The sequence below is a fragment of the Choloepus didactylus genome, chromosome 13 (genome assembly GCF_015220235.1).
Source record: "Choloepus didactylus isolate mChoDid1 chromosome 13, mChoDid1.pri, whole genome shotgun sequence".
Lineage (NCBI taxonomy): Eukaryota > Metazoa > Chordata > Mammalia > Pilosa > Megalonychidae > Choloepus > Choloepus didactylus.
In genome coordinates this window covers 12697293-12716148 of record NC_051319.1, presented here as the reverse complement: position 1 = coordinate 12716148, position 18856 = coordinate 12697293, and the positions used below count along the sequence as shown (strand labels likewise).

The 18856-nt window shown below is 39.1% G+C and overlaps 2 protein-coding genes across 2 annotated transcripts in view; both read right to left on the bottom strand.

Annotated features, from left to right (window-relative positions):
* The window catches only part of F2RL1 (F2R like trypsin receptor 1), a 28184-nt gene that overhangs the window by 3459 nt on the left and 5869 nt on the right, over positions 1-18856 (bottom strand). The gene's annotated exons all lie outside the window — the stretch shown is intronic.
* The window catches only part of S100Z (S100 calcium binding protein Z), a 79272-nt gene that overhangs the window by 54649 nt on the left and 5767 nt on the right, over positions 1-18856 (bottom strand). The window lies entirely within an intron of this gene.

The following is an 18856-nucleotide window of genomic DNA, read 5'->3' as shown; positions in this document are numbered from 1 at the left end:
ATAAAAGGGGGAAAAGAAAGGCAGCAAAATAAGGTTTCAGTGGTTAAGAGAATTCAAATAGAGTCAAGAGGCTGCCCTGGAAGTTACTTCTAGGCAAGCTTCACCTAGAAGCTTTATGATAAGCCCAAGCCAATACCTCCATGGAGGTGTGGCCTTGCCCATTCAGCAAGGGCCTTGATTAGTTTACTAGAGCCCTATAAGAGCTCAGATACAAGAAGCTCACTGTGGCTGCAGCTGAGAGAAATATTTTGGAGAGCACCATTTTGAAACGCAACCTAGGAGTAAGCAGACGCCAGCTGTGCGCCTTTCCAGCCAACAGAGGTTTTCCAGACGCCATTGGTGTTCTTCAGTGATGGTACCCTACTGCTGATGCCTTACCTTGGACACTGTATGGCCTTAAGACTGTAATTTAGTAACCAAATAACATCCTTTTATAAAAGCCAATCCATTTCTGGTATTTTGCTTAATGGCAGCATTAGCAAATTGGAACAGTAACCTATAATATTCTTTGAAATTTGTTCTCTAACTAGTTGTTAAATTTCACTTGGAAAGTTATCACTTCTATGTATATATGTTATATTCTACAATTAAAAAAATGATTAAAAAAAGAAAACAAAAACACCCACAAATAAGTTAATGGCATATCCAGCCCACACCAGCCCACATTCTGTCCCAACTAACTGTGCATGGACCTGGAGAAGAAAGTGAAGAAGGGAGAATGTGCGGACACAATTCTGAGGAAGAGGAGGCCCTGATGATGCAAGAAGACCCAGCAGTCTGCACCTTAGTATATACCAGGGAGGACATTTAACATACTCACAAATTTATCTAATAATTTTTATGCTTAGTCATCACTATTTCCTCTAAAAACGTCACAATTAAAGATGAGTAGCCTGGGTGGAGGATTGGCAGGTGTGTAACCCAATTCCCAATACATATATCCATAATGGAAACAAAAGTTTCACAAAATAATAATCACCCTTACTATGTAGGGTGCACTCTGATTCTATTGTATTCTATTCCATTTGTATAAAAAGCTGGTCACCCGATAAAGACTGGGACTGTATAACTTAGCAAAAACTGGAGTGGTCAATGATTGTGACTAAATAAATGTACAAATACAAAAATGTTTTTCCATGTGGGAGAACAAATGAATGTCAACCATGCAGAGTGCTGAAAAAGGGATGGTGTTGGGAGAAAAATATAATCAAAGCAAACTGGAGTCTATGGTCAACAGTAACATTGTAATATGCTTCCATTAAATGTAACAAAGGCAACATACCAAAGCTAAATGTGTATGACAGGGGGATATAAGGGATATGGGATTCTTGGTAGTAGTATTGTTGTCTGACTTTACCATTGTATTGTATGATTATTTTATTTTTCTTTTTATTATCTTTTTTATTATTCATTTAAAGAAAACTTTTTTTTTGTAGTAATCAATATGCTCAACTGCTGACTGTGGTGATAAATGCACAACTATTTGATAATACCATGAACAACTGATTGTACACTGTGGATAATTGTATGGTATATGAATATATCTCTATAGAATTGTAGGAAAAAATATAAATAGGGATAAAAGTGTGGAGAAAACATGGATAGAGGGAGGTATGTATTTACTGTTGGTGAGGAAGCAGAATAGTGTAGCCTTTCTGGAGGACAGTGTGGTGGTTCCAAAAGAAGCTAAGTATGTGGGGCCATAAGGTCCTGTAACCTTATTATGGAGTATGTACTTGGAAGATCTGAGAGCAGAGACATGAATGGACATTTGCACACTGCTGTTTGTGGAGGCAGTATTCATGATTTGCAATGGGTGGAGGTGGCCTAAGGGTATGTCAACTGAGGAACAGAATGGTGAATTGTCGTGTGTGCATACAATGGAATATTGAGCAACTATGAGAAGGAGTGAAGCTGTGAGACATGCAACAAGGTGAATGGATCCTGTAGACAGCATTTTAAGTGACATATGCCAGAAACAAAGGCAAATTCTGTAATGCCTCACCAATATGGACTAACTACAATGTGTAAACTCAGAATTGAATCTTAGAGCACAGCTTATCAAGGGAACAATTATTGTAATGGTCCCTATAGATTGTAAACTCTTACAGCAGTCACATCTATTCCTGAATTGAAATGGCTATCTCCAAACTCTGAGATGCTGATCCCTTTTTGTATAGCCTGATCGGTCTCTGGAATTTGGGTATCTGTGTGACACCTGAAGCAGAGCTACAGCTTGGCAGATATGAATGTCAGTATTAGCGCATACAGCAACTGATTAAAAAAAAAAAAGCTGATAAAGAGCTCAAATTTCAATTAGAGATATGAGTGAAGCTGATCTGGTTAGGACTAAGGCAAATCAGGCCAAATGTAAAGGTCAATATTGACTGTGTTTTAACTTCAACTTCCATGTGAGACCAAGAGAAGAGATGTTTATTTAGTGCAAGATCTATCTTTTCTAAACAATTTAACTTGTATATTCAATTTGTTCAAACACCATAATTGCATGGAACTTGAACAGGAAGTGAGATCTGGTAGGTTTGTATAGGTTAGTGTGAAATAGGGACACTCCCAAAGTAATTTGGGCAAAGAATAAAAATATATATGCAGGGGCCCCCTGTGGAGCTGGGGAAAAATGTGGAAGTGTTGGACTTCCTCACCTGGATTGTTGCTGATGTTCTCACAAATATCGAGGACTGATGGTTTGGTGTGCCAAGCCCTCTATCTAGGGGCTTGCCGTTATGAAGCTCTTACTGCAAAGGAGAGGCTAAACCTGCTTATAATTGTGCCTAAGAGTGTCCCCCTGAGTACCTCTTTGTTGCTCAGATGTGGCCCTCTCTCTCTCTCTAGCTAAGCCAACTTGGCAGGTGAACTCAATGCCCTCCCTCATATGTGGGATCTGACTCCTGGGGGTGTGGCTCTCCGTGGAAATGCAGGATATGACTCCTGGGGATGAATCTGGACCCGACATTGTGGGATTGAGAACATCTTCTAGACCAAAAGGGAGATGTGAAGTGAAACAAAATAAAGCTTCAGTGGCTGAGAGATTTCAAACGGAGTTGAGAGGTCACTCTGGTGGACACTCTTACACACTATATAGATAACACTTTTTAGGTTTTAGTGTATTGGAATAGCTAGACATAAATACCTGAATCTATCAAACTCCAACCCAGTAGCCTGGACTCTTGAAGATGATTGTATAACAATGTAGCTTATAAGGGGTGACAGTATGATTGTGAAAACCTTGTGGATCGCACTCCCTTTATCCAGTGTATGGATGGATGAGTAGAAAAATGGGGACAAAAGCTAAATGAAAAGTAGGAGGGGATGGGGGATGGTGATTTGGATGTTCATTTTTACTTTTTTTTTTTCTTATTCTGATTCTTTCTGGTTAAGGAAAATATTCAAAAATAGATTGGGGTGATGAATGCACAACTATAAGATGGTACTATGAACAGTTGATTGTACACCATGGATGATTGTATGGAATGTGAATATATCTCAATAAAAATGAATTTAATTTAATTTAAAAAAAAAAAGCTGGTCACCATCCACTACATTGATTTCATGACCCACTGATTTGTTTTTCAAAACCACATTTAGCAGTTGCCAATTTGAAGCACTCCAGGAAAATAGTGACAATATATTTAAGATTGGGGAGGTGTCAGTGGAACTTGACCCAAACCCAAAAATGCCAAGGAGTCCTGTGTGAGATTTCAGGTTTCTTAAAGTCCAGGGTTGTCTCATAATTCCTGTATAGTCTCCACATTACCTGGCATAGTCCTGGACACACAATATGTGCTCACCACATCTGGAGATGAACCAGACACTCAGCTAACCACACCAACAAAGGAAATGATGGAGAACCAAAGCCAGTGGTATCCCCTGCCCTCTTCTTTAGAGCCATGGCCTGGCCCAGTTAGTACCCAAACCATTCAGAGACACCTGCAGGAGATTACAGTACAGCTCTAGAAAATAAAACTACTCCAGTACTAATAACCACTAATTCTTAATAAGGGCTCATAATGTGCCCAGCACTTTACCCACAGAAATTTATTTTATATTCACAACAAACCTATAAATCAGGTACTGTCATGGTCCACATTTTATAGATGAGTAAACAGAGGCACAAAGAAATTGAGTAACATGTCCAATGTTAAATAGTTGTTAGATGAAGGAGCCAGGAATCAAACCCAGCTGGTATATATCTAGAATCAATGGTTTTAACCACTATACCACACTGCAGCTCAGAATCCCTCAACCGAGGTTATGTGCTGGAATCTCTCAAGACCAACCTAACCTGTAGTTTGCTCAAAAAGAAAATTTAAAACATTGCTCCTTACCATTTTTAAAACCACTCTCTTTAAATTAGTCCCACCCCCAAGTAATTTATATATTTATTTGAATGAATATTAACATGGTTCAGAAACCTTTTAGAGGTGTAAGAGAATCCTGAAAAATTCCCTACCTTTCTGAAAAATGTTCACCACTTCTTCAGGGAGATGGACTGGCATAGCTGGTAACTGTAAATAGTGGACCAGTGAGGAACCAGTGCCCCCACTGTATTTACATCCCACCCACCACTCCTGCCCCTCACTGCCTGTGATGGTTTGAAGCTGCATGTACCCCAGAAAAGATCATGTTCTTCAAGCTAATCCTTTCCTGTGAGTGTGGACCCTTTGTGCATAGGATTTTTAGGTGAGTGGGATTTTAACTTAAGTTGGGATGTGACCCACCTCAGAGAGTAGGTCTTAATCCTCTTACTGGTGTCCTTTATAAGAGGATAAAAGACAGAGAGAATACAGAGTAAAACCAGAGAAGCTCAGAGAGAAAAGCCAGAGAGGCTGAAAGATGGAGCAGCCAGAAGCTGAAAGCAACAGAATCCCGGAGAGAAGGACCAGCAGACGCCGCCATGTGCATTCCCACGTGAAAAAGGAGTCCCAGATTGTCAGCAGTCTTTTTTCAGGAAGAAGGTATCATTCTGTTGGTGCCTTGATTTGGACGTTGTCATGGTCTCCAAACAGTAAATTGTAAGTTAATAAACCCCCATTGTAGAAGCCAACCCATTTCTGGTGTATTGCATTCCATCAGCTTTAGCAAACTAAAGCACTGCCCATGCAATGACACATGCATGCTAAGGCCTTACTTAATAAGAATCCTACTTGTTTTAGACCAAACTGCCTTCACTTCTTTCAGAATTGATTGTATTAATTCACAGTCTGAAATGAAGTACTTAAAACATGTAAAGAGACCAATTAGGTTTTTGTACATTTTGTCAGGTTGTAGTGAAAACCTTTAATCCACTTGCCATCTTTTCTCCCATTCAAAGAAATAGTAAAACCTCTAAATTGGGGCTTGGAATTTGGTAATGTGGAAAAATTTTTTTTTTTGTTTTTTAAAAAAGGTACACATTATGTAAGGAAACTACTCTTAAGAGACCAACAGAAATTTGAGCACAATATTTGATCCTATTAAAAAAATTTTTAGTAGACACGATCATGGTATGGTGGTTATGTTTGACAAAGAAATCCCTTATCTTTTACACATACTGACATACTTTAGGATGAAATTATGTCTGGAATTTACTTCAAAATAACACAGGGATTGGAACCCACATGCACTGCTAGGGGGAATATAAAATTGTGTTGCCCCTTTGGAAAACAGTCTGGCAGTTCCTCAGTAGGTTAAACATACAGTTCCTGTATGATCCAGCAATTTCACTCCTAGGCATATACCCAAGAGAAATGAAAACATTTGCCCACACAAAGACTTGTACATGAATGTCCACAGAGACATTATTCATAATAGCCAAAAAAATGGAAAAACTCAAATGTCCATCAACTGATGAATGCAGAAATAAAATGTAGCATATCCATACAATGAAATGTTGTTCAGCAATAAAAAGAAATAAAAGAAGTACTGATACATGCTACAATATGGATGAACTTGGAAAACATTGTGCTGAGTGAAAAAAGTCAGTCACAAGGGACCACATACTATATGATTCTAGTTGTATGTAATGTTCAGAATAGGCAAATCCAAAGACAGAAGAAAGTACAATAGTAACTTCCTAGGACTGGGAAGGTTGGGGGAAAGGGGGAATGATGGCTAAAGAGAACAAGGTTTCCTTTAGGTATAGGAAAAATATTCTAAAATTGATTGTGGTGATGGTTGCATAACTGTGTGAATATACTAAGAGCCATTAAATTGTATACTTCTAAATGAGTGACTTGTATGGTGTGCAAATTATCTGAATAAAACTAAAAAAAGGAAAGAAAAAAAGAAAAAGCACATGAGGAGGGGCAGGAAGTATGCTGGCCATGAATTAATAATTATTGAAGCTGAGTGATGGGTAAATGGGGTTCATTATAATATTCTACTTTTATATGTTTAAAATTTTCCTTAAAAACAAGCATATACCAGGTCAGGAAGGTTTATATACAGAGAGATCAAAATCTGTTTTAAATAAGATGATATAATAAAGGGGGGGAGGGGAGCAAGGCAACAATATAAACCTCAAAGCAAGTAGAAATAAAAAAATAATAAGGATCAGAACACAAGTAAATGAAATTGAGAATAAAAAACAATAGAGAGAATTAACCAAATCAAAAGGTTCCTTGAGAAAATCAATAAAATTGACAAACCCTTAGCTAGACTGACTAAAAATAAAAAGAAAGAAGATGCAAATAAATAAAATCAGAAATGAGAGGGGGGACATTACTTCTTACCCCAAGGAAATAAAAAGGATCTGTATGTCAACAAATTAGAAATCTTAGATGAAATGGACAAATTCCTAGAATACACACAAAACCTATATTAACTCTAGAAGAAATATAAGATCTCATCAAAAAATTATAAGTGAAGAGATCAGTCATCACAAACCTCCCTACAAAGAAAACCCCAGGACTAGATGGCTTCACAAGGGAATTTTACCAAACATTCCAAGAAGAATTAACACAACTCCTGCTCAAACTCTTCCAAAAAATTGAAGAAGAGGGGACACTACCTAACTCATTCTATGAAGCCAATATCACCCTAATACCAAAGCCAGATAACAATACCCAAGAAAGGAAAATTACAGACCAATCTCCCTAATGAATACAGATGCACAAATCCTCAACAAAATACTTGAAACTGAATTCAACAGCACATTAAAAGAATTATACATCACAACTGTGCCAGTTTGGAAGTATTATGTCCCCCAAAACGCCATTATCTTTGATGCAATCTTGTGTGGGTAGATGTATTAGTGTTGATTAGATTGTAACTCCTTGATTGACTGTTTCCATGGAGGTGCGACCCACCCAACTGTGGGTGATGACTCTGATTAGACAATTTCCAGGGAGGCTTGACCACACCCATTCAACATGGGCCTTGATTAGTTTACTAGAGCACTATATAAGCTCAGACAGAAGAAGCAAGCTTGCTACAGCCAAGAGGGACACTTTGAAGAATGCACAGGAGCAGAGAGAGGAGCTGCAGCTTACACAGCAACATTTTGGAGATGGCCTTTGAAAATAGACTTTTGTTCCAGAGACGCTAAGAGAGGACAAACACCCCAAGGGCAACTGAGAGTGACATTTTTGAGGAGCTGCAGCCTAGACAGCAATGTCCTGGGAGAAAGTCATTTTGAAACCAGAACTCTGGAGCAGTCACCAGCCACGTGCCTTCCCAGCTAACAGAGGTTTTCCGGACACCATTGCCCATCCTCCAGTGAAGGTACCTGATTGCTGATGTGTTACCTTGGACACTTTATGGCCTTAAAACTGTAACTGTGTAACCAAATAAACCCCCTTTATAAGAGCCAATCCATTTCTGGTGTTTTGTGAAAGCATTAGCAAATTGGAACAATGACCAAATGGGTTTTATCCCAGGTATGTAAGGGTGGTTCAACACAAGAAAATCAATTAATGTAATATACTACATTAATAAATCAAAAGGGAAAAACCACATGATCATCTCGATTGACACAGAAAAGGCATTTACAAAATTCAGCACCCTTTCTTGATAAAAAACACTTCAAAAGGTAGGAATCAAAGGAAACTTCCTCAACATGATAAAAGGCATATATGAAAAACCAACACCTAAAATCATACTCAACAGTGAGAGCTGAAAGCTTTTCCTCTAAGATTGGGAACAAGACAAGGATTCTCACTGTCACCACTGTTATTCAACACTGTGCTAGAAGTTCTAGATAGAGCAATAGGTCAAGAAAAAGAAATAAAAGGTATCCAAATTGGAAAGGAAGAAGTAAAACTGTCATTATTTGCAGATGACATGATCCTATATTTAGTAAATCCAAAAAAAAAAAAACTATAACAAAGCTACTTGAGCTCATAAATAAGTTCAGCAAAGTAGTGGGATACAAGATGAACATGCAAAAATCAGTCATGTTTCTACACATTAGTAATGAGATATCCAAGGAGGTAATTAAGAAAAAAATTCCATTCACAATAGCAACTAAAAGAATCAATCATCTAGGAATAAACTTAACCAAGAATTTACAGGACCTGTACAGAGAAAACTACAAATCTTGTTAAAAGAAATCAAGGAAGACCTAAATAAGCGGAAAGACATTCCGTGTTCATGGATACAAAGGCTAAATGTCATTAAGATGTCGATTCTACCCAAACTGATGTACATATTCAATGTAATACCAATCAAAATTCCAACAACCTACTTTGCAGAATTGGAAAAGCTAGTTATCAAATTTATTTGGAAAGGAAAGTGGCCTCAAATACTTGAAAACATCTTAAAAAAGAAGTAAAGTGAGAGGACTCATGCTTCCTGACTTTAAAGCTTATTATAATGACACATTGGTCAAAATAGCTTGGTACTGGCATAAGGATAGACATATTAATCAATGCAATTGAATTGAGAGTTCAGAAATAGAACCTTAGATCCATGGTCAATTGACTTTTGACAAGGCTCCCAAGTCTACTCAACTGGGACAGAACAGTCTGTTCAGTTCATGCTGTTGGGAGAACTGTATATCCATGTCCAAAAGAATAAAAGAGGACCCCTACCACACAACCTATTCAAAAATTAACTCAAAATGGATCAATGACCTAAATATAAGAGCCAGTAACATAGAACTCCTAGAGAAAAATGTAAGGAAACATCTTCAAGACCTAGTATATTACTCAGGATTCTCTAGGGAAACAGAACCAAGAGGAGATATCTGTAAATAGTATTAGATTTTATAAAACTGTCTGTGGGGTTACATGAGCCCAAATTCTGCAGTGCTGGCTGCAAGCTGGCATTCTGATGAAGGTCTTTGATGAATTCCCCAGGAAGGGCTGGCTGGCTGAAGTAAAGATGAAAGTTCTCTCTTCTGACTGCTGAAGTCATCACCTCCTACTTAAAAGCATTCAACTGATTAGATTAAACATCTCTCATTGTGGAAGACACTCCCCTTAGCTGACTACAGATGTAATCAGCCATAAATGCAATCAACATACCAATGATTTAAGTCCATGAAATGTCCTTGCAGGAACAGATAGGTCAGTGCTTGCTTGACCAGATAATTGGGCACCATCACCTAGCCAAGTTGACACATGAACCTAATCATCACAGTCCATCACTTGTCAACTTGGCTATACATATGACCTTAAACCATGCCTAATCTCTAAATAAAAAACAATAACAGGTGTATATTTTGCCTAACAATACTCAACTGTCCTACATAAACTGGAAACACACTAAATCTCTCCAGAATACGGTACAAGTCCTAGGGTAATATTCTTGAACTTGATATCCTATAACTTAAATACTAAAACATGAACAATATGACATATGTCATATGGTAAGGGGCTAAGATAGAGAAGAAAACAAAGATATTTGCTTTATATACAAATACAAACACTCATAACAAAAGAAGGAAGAAATATTCATACCACTAGAGTCCTCATTTCTATAACTGGTCACATGGTTGTAGTTCCTATTTGTCACTAACTGCTTCCACTGCCCATTCCATGTTCCTTTTACCCTCAGAAAGCACTTCAGATAGCCATGGCTCTTTGCCTAGGGAGGTGGCCCAAACCTTCATTCCTGAAGTTTCTGGGCCATTGGTAGTCCTGCCTGGATAGGGTTGCTGCAGTTTTCCATTGACTTTAATCACAGGGCATCATAGTAGGAAGGGATACCCCAGGGGATCTCCTGTATTCCAGGAAGACTCTTCTTTATTTCCATTGCATAGTTGCAATCCTATTTCCCCTTGATAGTCAAGATCAATCACCCCAGCCAACGGAGTAATCCCCTTCCTCGCCTGTTAATTCAGAGGCATGAGAAGCCCAAAGGCCAGGTGGCAGTCTTAACTTCCAGTTCAATGGTTGTTGTGTCTCCTGGTGGAAGCATTCCTTTTTGGAACTAAGACCTGTAGATCAGCAGAGCTTAAGGTTGCAGGGATAGGAAGCAAAAAATTTTTTAGGTCACTAGGGGTGTTAGTGAGTGGAGCCACTCTTATTTCCACCCCTTGATTCTTAGACCCATGAATCCTGCTATGGAAGAAACAGCACCATAGAGTGGACACTGATTCAGAGCATATGCAGCCACCTGGAGAACACTGTCCTAGCCCTGCAATATATTACCCCCTAATTGGCACCATAATTGAGTCTTCAAAAGGCTATTCCACCATTCTATCAACCCAGCTGCCCCTGGCTAATGGGGAACATGATAAGACCAGATAATTCTAAGGGCATGTGCCCATTCCCACACTTCATTTGCTGTGATCCTTGATCAGGAGCAATACTGTGTGGAATGGTCCAAGGATGGTAGTTTGGTGGAAGCACTGTGTGCAAGGAAGGCAAACCATATCTGGAGTATGTACCTATTCCAGCAAGAAAAATTGCTGCCCCTTTCATAAAGGAAGTGGTCCAATGTAATCAACCTGCCACCAGGTAATATAGGCTGATCACCTCGGGGAATGGTGCCATATCAGGGACTGAGTGTGGGTCTCTGCTGCTGGCAGATTGGACCCTCAGCAATGGTTGTAGCCAGGTCAGCCCTGGTGACTGAAAGCCCATGTTGCTCAGCCCATGCATAACCTCCATCCCTACTACCATGACCACTTTGTTCACGAGCCCACTGGGCAATGACAGGAGTGGCTGGGGAAAGAGGTTGACTGGTATCCACAAAGCGAGTCATCTTATTCACTTGACTGAAACCTTCCTGTGCTGAATTCACCCTCTGGTGAGCATTCACATAGGACACAAATATCCTTGTTTTTTTGCCCACTTAGAAAGGTCTATCCACATAACTCTTCCCCAGATCTCTTTGTCACCAATTTTCCAATCATGTTCCTCCATAGTCTCAGACCATCCAGTCAAATCATTAGCAATAGCCCATGAATTCGTATATAAACACAGCTCTGGCCAGTTCTCCTTTCAACCAAAATGAACAACCAGGTGCACTACTCAGAGTTCTGCCCACTGGGAGGATTTCCCCTCACCACTGTCCCTCAGAGACATTCCAGAAAATGGCTGCAGTGCTGCAGCCATCTACTTTCGGATGGTACCTGCATATCATGCAGAACCATCTTTAAACCATGCCCAAGTATTCTTTTCCTCAGTCAACTGATTGTAAGGAACTCCCCAAGATGCCGTAACTGTGGGCTGGGAAAGAGAAGGTAATGTGAAAGGAGTGGGGGCCATGGGCATTTGGGCCACTTCCTCATGTAACTCACTTGTGCCTTCAGGACCCACTTGAGCTCTATCTTGTATATACCATTTCCATTTTATGATGGGGTGCTGCTGTGCATGCCCAACTTTATGACTTGGTGAGTCAGCCAACACCCAGATCATGATAGGCAACTCAGGTCTCATGGTAACTTGGTGGTCCATAGCTAAGTGTTTGGTCTCTACTGAGGACCAGCAGCATGCAAAAGCTGTTTCTCAAAAAGAAAGTAGTTATCTGCAGAGAATAACAAGGCTTTACCCCAAAATCCGAAGGGCCTGCATTGTGATTCTTCTATAGGGGCCTGCCAAAGGCTCCAGACAGCATCTCTATTTGTCCCTGACACTTCCAGCACCATTGGATTTGCTGGATCATAGAGTTCAAATGGCAGAGCAATTTGTACAGAAGCTTGGACCTGTCACAGATCCTCCTCTTGTTATGATCCCCACTCAAAACTAGCAGCTTTTCTGGTCATTCAGTAAATGGCCTGGAGTAACATACCAAAATGAGGAATATGTTGTCTCCCAAATCCAAAGAGGCCAACTAGGCATTGTGCCTCTTTTTTGGTTGTAGACAGGGCCAGATGCAACAGCTTCTCCTTCACCTTGGAAGGGATATCTTGACATGCCCCACACCACTGGACACCTAGAAATTTCACTGAGGTGGAAGATCCCTGTATTTTTGTTGGATTTATGTCCCATCCCCTGACATGCAAATGCCTTACCAAGAAGTCTAGAGTAGTGCTACTTCTTGCTTATTTGGTCCAATCAACATGATATCATCAATACAACGGACCAGTGTGATGTCCTGTGGGAGGGAGAAATGATCAAGTTCCCTGTGGACAAGAGTATGACACAGGACTGGAGAGTTGATATACCCCTGCAGTAGGACAGTGAAGGTATATTGCTGGCCTTCCCAGCTGAATGCAAACTGTTTCTGGTGGTCTACCAACAGCTATTGAGAAAAAAGCATTTGCCAGATCAATAGCTGTGTACCAGGTACCAGGGAATGTGCTGACTTTCTTGAGCAATGCTACACATCAAGAAGAGCAGGTGCAATTGGAGTCACCATCTGGTTAAGTTTACAACAATCCACTGTCATCCTCCAAGACCCATCTGTTTTCTGCACAGGCCAAATAGGAGAGTTGAATGGGGATGTGGTGGAAATCACCACCCCTGCATCCTTCAAGTCCTTAAAAGTGGCACTAATCTCTGTAACCCCTCCAGGAACTCATTATTGCTTCTGATTTGCTATTTTGCTAGGTAGGGGCAGTTCTAAGCATAGAATTGCCATGTAATCCAGCAATCCTTTACTAGTTATATATCCAGAAGAACTGAAAGCAGGGACTTGAACATGTGCACCCAGATGTTCATAGTGGCATTATTCACAATTGCCAAAAGATGGAAGCAAACCAAGTGTCCATCAACAGTTGAATGAATAAAAAAATGTGGTCTATACATACCATGGAATATCAGCTATAAGAAGGAATGAAGTCCTGATGCATGCGACAACATGGGTGAACCTTGAGGACATTATGCTGAGTGAAATAAGCCAGATACAAAAGGACAAATATTGTAGGATCTCACTGATATAAACTAATTGTAAGCAAACTCACAGTTAGAATCTAAAAGATAGGTTATGGGGGGATAGAAAAGGGGTAGAGAATGGAGAACTGATGCTTAACTTGTGCAGAATTTCTATTTAGGTTGATTGAAAATATCTGGAAAGGGATAATAATGACAGTACACTGTGAGTGTAATTAACAGCACTGAATTACGTTTATGAATGTGGTTGAAGAGGGAATTTTTGGGTCATGTATGGTACTAGTAGGAATGTTAGAAGATAATATGATATGGGATTGTATAACCTAGTAAATCCTGTTGTGCACAATGACTGTGGTTAACAGTACAAATATAAGAATGTTCTTTAATGAATTACAACAAATATACATTCCTATTACAAGGTGTTAATAGGGTGGTACATGAGAAAAAATATACCTCATGTAAACTATGGACTATAAATAACAGTAATATATTGATATTCTTTCATTGATTTTAACAAAGTTACCACACTAATACAAAGGGTCTACAATGGGGGGTATATGAGAACATTGTATTTCTTCAAATAAATTTAATTGATAAAATATATACCAAAACATCACATAAAAATTAAGTTACACTTCAAAACTGTGCAGTTGACAACCCACCCAATCCCCCCAACCTTGAGCCAAAAAAGATAAAACAATAAAAGCTGTAACATTAAATTGACTGTTTTGCCTAGAAAGAATAAGATTATAAACTAGTAAATCAAAAACTTGACCTGTAACAACAATCATGGTGCAGTTAATAGCATCACGATGAAGGCTGTGTTGTCTTCACTCCTGTTTTCATGACAGTAATGCTGTTTTGCCCCTTTTATACTGTGGCACCCTGTGCTAGTTGGGATATATTATGTCCCACCAAAGGCCATATTCTTTAATGCAATGTTGTGGGGGCAGATGTATTAGTGTTGATTAGGTTGGAATCCTTTGATTGTTTCCATGGAGATGTGACTCAGTCAACTGCGAGCAAAACATTTGATTGGATTATATCCATGTAGATATGGACCCCACCATTCAGGGTGGATCTTGATTTAATCACTGGAGTCCTATAAAAGTGCTCACAAACAGAAGGACCTCAGAGCAGTTGAGAGGGACATTTTGGAGATGGTTGCTGAAAGCAGACTTTTGCTGATACTGTGGAGATGCTAGTCCAGTGTTCGCTCCAGAGAAGCTAACAGAGGACAAAGCATCCCAAAAGCAACATTTTGAAGAAAGCACAGGAGCTGAGAGAGGACCTGGAACACAACCCGGGATCAGCAGATGCCAGCCATGTGCCTTCCCAGCTAACAGAGGTTTTCTGGACACCATTGGCCTTCCTTCGATGAAGGTATACTCATGTTGATGCCTTAATCTGGACATTTTCATGGCCTTCAGACTGTAAGTTTGTAACCAAATAAACCACCTTTATAAAAGCCAATCCATTTCTGATATTTGCGTAACAGCAACATTAGCAAACTGAAACACCCTCACACTCTTACTTTAAAGACTGGTTTTACAAATGTTTCTTTAAAAGCTCGTGCCAAATAAACAACGATATGAGGAAGAGAACAAACTCTTTGAAGGCTCTGATTTTAAACTATGAATCCTTCAGCCCTCTCAAGAGAACAGTAAAAACCTTCCTGTCCTCAGCATTGCTGCAGTAGCATCAAGGGAACTAGAGAAAAGTGTCCCTCCTGCCCCAGCACCAATTTAGTGGACTGCTGCTTAGGGCTTCCCTCACTAAGCGCATTGAGAGAAACGTCCCTCTTACCCAACCAAAAAAGCCAGGAGGGAAAGGAAATCAGTTGTGCGGCTTATTTTAGACAAACATTAGTTAGTAATGTTAAAATGTTAAGAAAAGTTTTTTAAATTAGTGACTTAGTATTGTAAAAAAATATGTTACATCTCCCTGGAAGCCATGTGCCCCACATTCTGTTGCAATCCTAAAACTACTGGGCCTAAAAGTAAAAAGCGCTCTTGTTATTTTTTCTAAACCACCTTAAGACAGATAAAGATGGAGTCAGTTCTCTTCCCTACCTCCACAAGTCTCTGAATTATAAACAGGCAAAGGTCTGCAATTGGAATCTGGAAGGGGCATTTATTTTATAAGAAATAATAAGGTTCATTTTCACCAAAGATTCTGACCTCTTCGACAGTCAAACTTACAAAAAGCATTAGAGGATTTCCCACACCATTTTATGTGAACTGCTTACTTAAATGGTGCAGCCAGATAAAAATACTTAACCGAAACTAGTACGTCAAGTGTAAACTATATTAGCGGCTGATTATTCCCCAGAGAAAAAAGCCATTATTAAAATACTTGATCCTTAAAGATGTAATTACTGTCCAGCTCTGACAATTGCCTATTGTCTTGAATGCCATGAGAACATTGTATTTTTTACATGACTCTTATGTAAACTTCCAACTTCTCTAATTAAAAAAAAATAACAGTAATTTAAAAACCCACATTGCTAAGTGAAAGAAAACAAAGTACTACATATTATATGATTCCATTTATATAAAATGTAGTTATAAATAAATCTAGAGACAGAATTAGATTAATGGTTATGTATGGCTGGGAAAGGATAGGATTGAGAGGTGACTGGTAAAAGGCGTATGGGTTTTTTTTTTTTGAGTAATGAAAATGTCCTAAAGTTGATTGTGGTGATGAATGCACAACTTTGTGATTATACTAAAAGCCACTGATTGTGCACTTTGGATGGAGTATATGGTATGTGCACATATCTCAATAAAACTGCTTTTTTTAAAAAGGAGACTGGTTCAGTAACTTAAAACATTTATGCCTTGAACAATATTCCTCCTAAAAGTATAAACAGATTTCTATATACCAACCATGAATAGATTTACTAAGTAAAAATAATATAGAACAGTGTGTACAGTATGGTCCTTCTATTACTATAAAATCTGCATTTAGGCATAAAGCAGTTTGGTTTAGAGTGAAGAGGGGAGAACATGTGGCAATTTTTACTTTTTCTTTAGATCTTTCTGATTGTACAATTTTGAAAAAAATGCATGTAAAACCTTTTTTAAAAAAGTACTTTGTCCTTTTTTTAAATTTGAAATCTGAAATAATTTCAAACTTACAAGCTAGCTGCAAAAACGATAAAACCCCATATAGAGAACTCTAATATACGTCACCCCAATACCCAGATCCACCAATTCCAACATATTGCCACCTTTGCCAAATTATTCCATCTATCTATCCCCTTTCTATCTACCCATCCATTCATCCATTTATTATTTGAACACTTGAGCAGATTGTACACATCTTACTCCTTGAATACATAATACTTCCATGCACATTTTCTATGAACAAGTACATTCACCCATGCAATTGCCTTCAATGCAGTCACCAAGTTCAAGAAATTCAACACTGATATCAAGTTTAGGGTCTATAGTCTAATTTTTCTCATGTCCCCAATAATGTCCTTTTGAGCCTTTTCTCCTCCATTGTTAGATCACGCTCAGTATCATGTATTGCATTAAACTGTCATTATCTCTTTAGTTTCTCACTCTCCCTCTTTTGTTAACTGTGGAAATGTAATATACAATATAAATCTTCCCATCTCAACTTCCCCTTCCCTCAAGCTGTTTTGGTTTGCTAAAGCTACTGGAATGCAATATACCAGAAATGGGTTGGCTTTTACAATGGGGATTTATTAACTTACAGTTACACTTCTAATGCCAAGAAAATGTCCAGATTAAAGCCTCAACAGGAGAATACCTTCTCTGAAGAAAGGCTGCTAGCATCTAGGACACCTCCGTCACATGGCTGGCATCTGTTGGTCCTTATCTCCTGGGTTTTGTTGCTCTAGGGTTCAGAGGCTCTCTCAGCTTCTGTGGGTGTATTTTGTCTCTCAGCTTCTCTGGGGGCCTCCTCTGTATAAACATGTTTCTCTCTGAGCTCTCTGGGCTTTTTCTGTCTTTTATCCTCTCATAAAGGACACCAGTAAAAGGATTAAGACCCACCTTGAGAGCTGAGAGGTCATTATGGAGGGTATGCTTATGCACTATATAGATATCCCTTTGTAGTTTTTAGTGTATTGGAATAGCTAGAAGAAAATACCTTAAACTGTTGAACCACAACCCACTAGCCTTGGTGTGACTGTATGATTGTGAAAACCTTGTGGCTCACACTCCCTTTATCCAGAGTATGGACAGAGGAGTAGAAAAATGGGGACAAAAATTAAATGAAAAATAGTGTGGAATGGTGGGATGAGATGTTTTAGATGTTCTTACTTTAATTTTTTAATTTTTGGAGTAATGAAGATGTTCAAAAACTGATTGTGGTGATGAAGCACAGCTATATGTTACTGATGGTATTGTAAACAATTGATTGTACACTGTGGATGATGGTATGGTGTGCCAGTTTTGATCTATTACATCCACCAGAAAAACTATAGTCTTTAATGCAATCTTGTAGGGGCAGACTGATTAATATTTTTGATTAGGGTGTGACTTCTTGATTGAATGTTTCCATGAAGATTTGACCCCACCCATTCAGGGTGGTTCTTGATTAGTCACTGGAGTATTTAAGAGAGAAGCTAAGTACTGACACAGACCCAGATGCCTGCTTACACTTGGAGATATTTGGAGATACGGATGGAAGGATGCTTGGAGATGCTGGGCTGGGAGATAAAGCCCAGAGTTTGCCCCGAAGGAGCTAAGAGAGGTCCCCTAGACCCTGGGAGAAAGAAGCAAGGATGCACAGGAGCTGAGAGAGAGAGGAGGTAAGACAGATGCCCAGAGATATCTTGGAGAAAGCCATTTTGAAACACAACCCAGGAACAAAGGACCAGCAAACGCCAGCCACATGCCTTCCCAGCTGACAGAGGTGTTCCAGACGCCAGTGGCCTTTCCCCATTGAAGGTGTCCTCTTGTTGATGCCTTAGTTTGGATGCTTTTATGGCCTCAAAACTGTAAACTTGTAACCTAATAAATCCCCTTTATAAAAGCCAATCCATTTCTGGTATTTTGCCTAACAGCAGCATTAGCAAACTGGAACATATGGTATGTGAATATATCTCAACAAAACCAGAAAAAAAAAAAAAAGAGACCCACCTTGAAGGGGATGGGTCACATCTCAATTGATACAACCTAACCAAAAGGTCTCACCTACAACAGGTCTGCACCCACAGGAATGGAGTAAAAGAACATGACCTTTACTGGGGTGCCTAACAGCTTTAACCCATCACACAAGCATACCCTTCAGTGGGATTAATCACATTCACAATATGATCACCACCATCCATTCCTGGAACTTCATCCCAAATAGAAACTCTACACTCATTTTGCATTAACTCCCCATTGCTCCCCACCCCTAGTAACCTGTACCCTACTTTCTGTCTCTATGAATTTGCATATTCTTTGTGGTTACTATGGAGCTTAAATTTAACATCTTAAATCCATAAGAATCTCATTTGTTTTGATACCAACTTACAACTTCAATAGCATACATAAACTGTGTTCCTGTAACCACCCTTCCCCTCACCTTTCTGTTATTCCTGTCACAAATTACATGTTACACATTGAGTCCCAAATCAGATTTATCATTACATTTTATGCATTTGCCTTTTAGATCCC